This window comes from Merops nubicus, unplaced genomic scaffold (assembly GCF_000691845.1).
Source record: "Merops nubicus isolate BGI_N331 unplaced genomic scaffold, ASM69184v1 scaffold11226, whole genome shotgun sequence".
Classification (NCBI taxonomy): Eukaryota; Metazoa; Chordata; class Aves; order Coraciiformes; family Meropidae; genus Merops; species Merops nubicus.
Window position 1 is genome coordinate 28509 of NW_008616969.1, and position 7967 is coordinate 36475.

The window sequence follows — 7967 nt, forward strand, 5'->3', positions numbered from 1 at the left end:
GCACTGCCCCAAATATCTCTTGTAGATAACAAATTATTAAACCTGTGACACTGGACTACTGAATTAATCTACAAAGCTTCCCAAGGGAAGGAAAACTCCAGCTACCACTCCACAGCAAAAGGGTTTGTAGCAAGAAATGAAACCAAAACAGCCACTGCCAACACTCTTTTCAAAGAAGTAAAGATTTTCCAGGCGCTTGACATCCACCTTAACTTTTTAAGTAATGTATTTAGAGAGTGTATTTTAGAGAGAGGATTCCCGTTGGATCAGAGGGGAGACTTTGCTAAAACAATAGCTGTGCTGGCAAACTGTCTCCTTTCAACACATTCTTGAGTTTGTATTTTAAGTGGTTTTGCCACATTGGCAGCCAAAAATAACTATTTTCTGATCAAATTCACTAGTACTTGTAAAAAAATTTCAACATGCTAAGTATGACTGTGAACAGTTCTAATAGTCCTTCAAGTTGTCTGTTCAAACCTTTTGCTTTTGAGAGGGTGCAGGAGGGCTCCATGAAAGGCTTGAGCAGAGCAATGCCCTGGCCAGGCTCCTCCTGCAGCACTTCCATCCCTCATTACCCAGGAATACGACCTGTATTTAATGTGATGCTATTATGCTTGCTGTTCTGTACTTCATATATACCCTAAAGGTTAAAGCAATAATGAAGAGCAGCCTTCACGCATGTTTGGTAGTGCAAGGCCAAGATCCACAACTGCTACCAAATGTCAACTAGAAAAGGGAAAAAAGCAAACAGGTAGGAATTACACCCCCCACCCCACTCCCCAGCCTCTGCTTGCACTGATTGTACTCTTTGCTGGTGACATACAGCAAGGGATCCTACTGCATGTCTTACAGGACATGTAAAGCTTTGAAAACTGGATTTATGGTTGGAATAAACCTCCAGCTGCACAAACCAGAGAATTTTCATTAAGTCACTTTGTAAGTAATTTACAGCACAGTAAGACTTACCAAATAACAAAGAAGTGACAGGCCAGTTTCTTGTTAATGAGAACTGGAACAAGAGGGCAGAATCAGTGGGAACATAGAGCATTTCCACCCAAAAAATGGCTCCACATCAGCAGGCAGTCTGTGCTTGGTTAACTGGTGCTCCCATGCCGGAAAGCCTCCAGTCCATCTTCAAAGCAAGGGCCAGAGATGAGACAGCTCTTGCATTACACATTAGGTTTCCTTCATGTTTCTGGATGAACCAAGAAGGACTTGTAGGTAGAAAGAAAACATTGATGTGAAGTACGGGAACTTCTGCAAATTGGAAAGCTGCAAATTTTGGATTGCTCTTGGTAAGAGGTCTGTGCAAGCACTAAGGCCACCTGACCAGAGCTTTACCTCGGTTGCTGTGGACAAAACACAGTGGTCTCAGAGCAGAACCACCACCTTCCTACATATGTGCAGCCTTTCCTTGGGTGGGACATGGTTTATGGCTGATACTTGTTAAGTTGTACGTTACTCTATGAACTAACTAGCCAAGATTCGACCTCTGAGGAGCAGCAAGGCTAAATCTTTGGTCTCTCACACCAAGGAATCACATTCTTTAAAACAATTAATTACTTTAATTATCATTAGGCCCTTGGAGTCACTAGAGGGAGATGTGAGCACATGCCTTAAACCAAGATGTTACATCTGGATTGGAAAAAACATCCAGTAGATGATGCTATGAAGCACTCTAAACATTAACTATAATATCCACACCACATGCAGCTTCTCAAAATGTTTTGCTGTCATCAGCTTACTAAAAGATAAAGATTTATTGGGCTGTTACTGAAAAGGAAGCTAGATACTGCCAAATGGCATGGACAGTTAGATGACTACTTGCTGACATCTTTATTCCTATATATATAAAAAAAAAAAAAACAAACAAAAAAGAAAAACAAACCAACTGAGTTGTATTTTTTTTAACTACCATGTTTGAAGAAATCAACAAAGCAGCGCCTTATCACACAGAACTTTAAAGTCATTTATAAATCATTCATGGGCTTTGGACAGTTGGATTTTTTTTTACTGTGTGCATACAGAATACTCTCTTACTACCCTGTGAACTTTTAGTGCCGACTAAAATAAGAGATAAGGAGTGCTGGCTACAGATTGGTTTAACAGTATTGGAAGATGCTGGGGGGACCATACCATGGAGCAGTACTTCCTGGATCACAGCCGTAATATCACTCTTATTCCAGTGCCACATGTCTATTGCAAGCATACAGGAACATTTCAAGTGCTATAGACACGTGGCTTCTTTACAGGTTTTAGACATAGACCAATGCTAATTCTGCACAGGCTGAGAATATTATGGCTTAATACTCCTATGTCCACTTTTTTGATCAGTTCTTAAGAGCAATCAATGGGACTGAAAAATTAGTGCAGTAACATCAGCAATTTATTTGAATAGTTTGAAAAAAACCCAAATTGCTTCCAATAAAGAAATTATTGAATAAATTGCAATGATTCTAGATCTTTATAACGCATGTTAAAAAGATGACAAACCAAATGAACTTGATTATTCTCTTCCTTGTTGAAAACTCTCTGAAAAGTGAAGTAAATTACAGATGACAAAATCCTGCAGTACTAGAGAGCTCAATTTAAAATGCTTACTCTAAAATGTAACCATCAGTCCAAACCTTTGGAGCTGTTCTCCCAGAAGCTAGCTAGCTGTATCTCTCCACTTTTCCTTTGACAGCTTGATATACTGTCCCCCCTTTGTTCCACATTTTGAATTCAATTTAGCATGCTACTTCCAATTAACCAGCACACACTTATTGCATTATTTGGCATTAAACAGGCACATGTGTTCCTTTAGCTCCTGCCAATGTGAGAAGACAATACCCTTAAGGTGAACGGGCTGTTTGTTCGGCCGGTATTAGGCTCTGGGAGGTGTCCAAGAAGGCTGATGGAAGCCTGCAGGTGTGTGGTTTCAAATGCCTTCAAAGTGCTTCATGCCCAAGTCTTCCAGAAATGTTACACTTCATAACCATCCTTTTCCAGCAAGATTTACGCTGTGTTTTGAATATTTCTAATACTCTGGAGACTGAGTGCCAGAAACCTCTATTTATCAGGCTCGGTCACTGGACAGGTTGCTTTGGTCAGGGATCATATATAAACCCATTTATGTATAGCCATTATTTATTCTACCCAAACTACTAAAAGCAGGTGTGATTTCAGCGTGTTTGCTCTGCATGTGAATTAGTTTAACAGAATAAAGTTTCATCCACAACATAAGCCTATTGCTCCAAGACTATCAATAAGGAGAAAACAAGAGCAAGTTTTAATTACAAGTTTATATAAAAAAAAAAAAAAAAACCAAACAAAAAACAGCATCCTTTCACTATGATATGTGTACAACAGAAAGCACAGTACACTTTTGAGATACAGCCCACATATTCTTTGGAGAGGGGCTACAAATTCACAAAGACATAATATTGCTATGCGAGTCCTTATTAAAAGCAATAAAAAGAACAAAATAAACAATTTATGCTCTGCAAGTCCAAGGTTTGGTGTTTACCACTGGAAATTACTTTACACAGTGTTAGAATCTAAAGCTTTGATCCCGCAAAAGAATTCTTGGGCACAGTCACAGCTCATGCACAGAGCTGCTGCAGTCAGCTACAGGTCAACACGCAGGAAATGTCCTTCAAGAACCAGGGACTGGGAAGGTTTCTAGCCTAACTATAAAAACAATTAACACAAGGATGTGAAGATGGAGGTTTCTTGGTCTATCAGTTCTCTCAAGGACTCTTCCTAAGCTTTTCTTTCCTCTGATAAGAAGCTAAGCTCTAACAGAAACATTATTTGTCACTGTTAGATCAACAGTACGGAGCCATGATGGCCCCAAAATGTGTCTTTGGCTCTTCTGGGAAGGACATAAAGGTATAATTTCCATGTTTGTCCTGTTGGCAATTCCTGACACTATGATGGTTATTACTTACACAAACAGAAATCTGCAGCCAATCAAAATAATATGGTTGGCAAGGAATCTGGGCAAACTTTAATAGCTATGGTTCTTCAACATAAAAAGGATAAAAGTAGAATAATAATTTTTGGCAGGGGAAGCGGGGAATTTTGAAAATTCTGATTGTTTTCCTATGAGGATAGTGTTATAAACAGTGAAGTAACTTAAACCACGTTGTTCTGGTTTCATGAATTCACTTGGAGTAAGATTCTGCTGGACCCACTGAGTTACACTCAACTCATTCCCACTTTTCTCAAACTGAGGTTATCTGGAATACACAAAAAGGTAAGAGAGTGGGATTTGGCACAGAAACTGCATGGTCGAAACAATTTCAATGTCTTTCTGAAAGAAGTTATCTGTGCATGCAAGTGTGCTACAGTGGAATACACAGAGCTCTCTTCTCAAGAAAGCATAATTAACTTCAGCCTCCTGGGGAACAGAGAGCCAAGAAAGGCATGTACCAAGTGGAAGATGGACATAAATTCAAATATAAAAGCCATTTTCACTGAAGTTTTTGCTTTCATTTTCAACAAGCTCCAGTGCTATGCTCAGGGCAGTACCAGCCTGACAGTTTTTCAGTGGAATCTGATGAAGCAAATAGGCAGAATTATATTATTTTTGTAATAATTAAACTCACTTTCCACAGACTGAATATGTGAAGAAGCTAAGTTAGTAGCTTTTCCATTAAAAAGTACATGCTGGCTAAGAAAGACTATTTTGTAGGCACAGAATTAGGTGAATTTGTTAATCTGCAGTGAGAAGCAGAATAAAAACATATTAATGACATCATAAGCAAGTAAATGTCCTTACTAGCTAATGATGAAAAGTTTTGCCTCTCCTAGAAACCAACATCCTGTAAACATTTTCCCTGCCTTTTGAAAAAAGTCAAAACCTTCACAAATAGAGAACCAAGAAAAGACATTCAAAACTACCCCATCAAAAGTAATCTTTTAATATTTTTGAAATATTTACTTTTATTTTTTACCTTTATATGATGGCATGGTGCTTTGGAACAAAGACGTACTAAGCCCCAAATCAGAATGATCTGTTTGATAGCACTGAGGTGAACTTCTTTCCCCAAGGCAATAACATAAAGAAGCTAAGAAGTATTTTGAAGGACGAATGAATAAAAAAAAAAAGACTATTGCATGTGAATGGTTTTGTATGAAGTGCCATATTCAGATTTGAAAAAAAATTTGCTGAAATATTTCCCAGACAGATCTACTTCTGCTTCTAATTCATTGTCACAGGCTCAGTATCAGTCACTTAAAATATGTGTTTCATCATGTACCTAAAATTGTGACATTCTTTAATAATACTTAATACAAAAATCTTTTATTTCCTTTATACTACATATTTACAACTCTACTGTCAAGGTACTGTGGAATATGTAAACAAGAATACACAGGCGTAAACAATATGGCTTGAGAAAGGTTTCCCCTTTGATTAACTGGATTAATCATGTATCAGGATACACAGATAAGAAAAAAGACCAGTACATTTTGTAAACTGCTGCCAAACAGCAAAATGTAAATTCTTGGGGTTTATGCATTAGTTTTTGAGTAACCATACCAGTCATTGGGTGTCCTTCCCTAAACTGAACTTCCCAATCTACTGGAGCAGCACCAGTGGAGGGTGACTGAGATAATCGGGGCTGGTACAGTTGGGTGGGTCTGGAGAGAGCAGGGTTTACTCAGTCTTCAAAAGAGAAGACCAAGAGGAGGTATTTCTGCTGCCTTCAACTACCCCATGGGGGCTGTAGATGAGATAAACCCAAACGCTTCCCAGAGAGACCCACTGAAAGGCTGGGAAGCAGCAGATCAAACTTAGGAAATTTTGATTAGAAAGTAGGAAAAAAAAAATCAAAATCATGAGCATGAAATTTTCACTGGGATAGGGGCTCAAAGAGGTGGTGGGATCTTCATCCTTGAAGATACTCAGAACTCAAATAGCTAAATATGTGAGCAACCCTATTTAATTCTGAAGCTGAAGAGACCTCCAGAGGTCTTTCTATGATTCCATCAAAAATCTTGAATATGATGGAAAGTTTGCATTACAATCATAGTTTGGCTTTGTAGTGAACACACACATAGTTAAGATCAAAATATGTCCATTGCTTAACTTGGATCATTCTTCTCCAGAATTTGCTAAGATTATGTCTAATTGTCTCACAGATTTACCTTAACAGTTCCAGTTCAGTGAAATTGCCCCAAATTCATACAAATGTAGGATCAGACCCAGGCCATCTCATCTCCAAAAGAACATTTAAAATGTCACAGCTGACAGTAAGGCCCTGCTGAGAGCCACACACTTCTGATTAGTTTTGGGACAACAACAATATTGTCATGTTTACATTGAGTAAACTTTCCAGTGACATTCATAGAGCTCTTAAGAAGAAATGACGAGGGGTCAGCACCAGCCCCTGTGATTTTCTGGCTGAAAACACTGTTGGTTAATTAATTCTGACACATTCACATCTAGCTTTATTGTGTTTAGGATGACTTTCAATACCTATGAACTGATGAATAATAACAATAAGATTTCCAAGAAGCTTGAAAAATACCCTCCAAATCTATATTGCTTCCAAAAGATCACAGTTTGAATTAACCTCCCAAGTGAGCAAGTGTCTCTTGCTTTTTACTTGACAGTTTATGGCTGCAGATGCATTTAAGACCTGAGGTGAACCATGGCGTAGAGGTATTACTTCACCCACTCCTTATCCAACAGTGACAACACACAACATCTTTAAAAGTCACAAGTTACCATCAATTATTGTCACCTTGTCTTTTCTAAGACTGCAGAGTTGCAGTTTGTTATGGTGTGTGAACACAAGACCTGGAACTGCTTATATGACAATGTCTACAGAGCCCACTGTGGTCCTGATGCCCTTTAATAAGTGCACTTTTGATATATTCAGACTCAAGAGGTTACTACGGAGATATTGTAACTCCTAAGCTAAAGAGAGGTATAAAGAGGCACTCCAAAATCTTTTAGTCTAGTTAATTCACAATATTAAATAGACAACATTATTTCTTTACAATGACATAGTCCTATATTAAAGAACAACCTGTCTAAACAGACGAAATAGCACCAAAGTGTTTTGTTCTCTTAAGTGACCAACAGCAGCTTCTGAATGGTTATCAGGACATTTTAAAGCTGACTTAATTAAACTATTGTGCAGTAAAAGGACATTATAATCCTTTCTATAAAGAACACAGAGATTATCTTTAAACACCTACCCTTGCTCACTACCTGCTTTCTCCATCCAAGATAAAAGTCTTTTCTGCATTAGAAAGTACTGTTTGATGAGAACTGCTGCATAGTTTAACTTGATAAACTGCTGAGAAAGTCAATCCACAGCTGGGAGAATGTAGAAAGCCAGAAGAGTCTGACAGATGACACCATGCTCTTTGGAAGATGGATTCAGACATAAGCAAGATATAAGAGACCTTCCAATCCATCAGTGCCCACTAGAAATACAAGACATATACTCAAATTAATTAACAACTTATCAAGGACTGTGGCAGATTCTTTGTCAGTTGCAAGTCTAAAATCAGCCTGAATGCTCTTCTAGAACACACAATGTTATTCAAAGAGGAATTAATTTGGTGACTCCCCCTAGTTTCTGTGCAATGTGATTTTGCAGTGAATCCATACTGGCTTCGTAATCTGTGAAACACTCCTTAAACTTCACACTGGTTGTCAAGTAGGTTTAGAAAATCCCTTAGATGTGGCGTGTCTCACTGCACATTGATATGTCACATACTGCTTATCCTGATACTCTTTCGAGCTGGTCTCATAAAAACAGGTCCAAGCTTTCAAACGATTAATTATATATCAGAAAGAATGTCCAGAGAAGATTAATGGAGGGGCAAGAGGCTAGGAATAAATGCATGAAATGGATTCAACTTTTTAAAAGGATCCAGCTACTAAATGGCCTCTGTAGTCTTCCATAAGCAGTGTGAATACTTCAGTACAATTCAAGCTGAATTGAATAGCTGTTTTCATATCC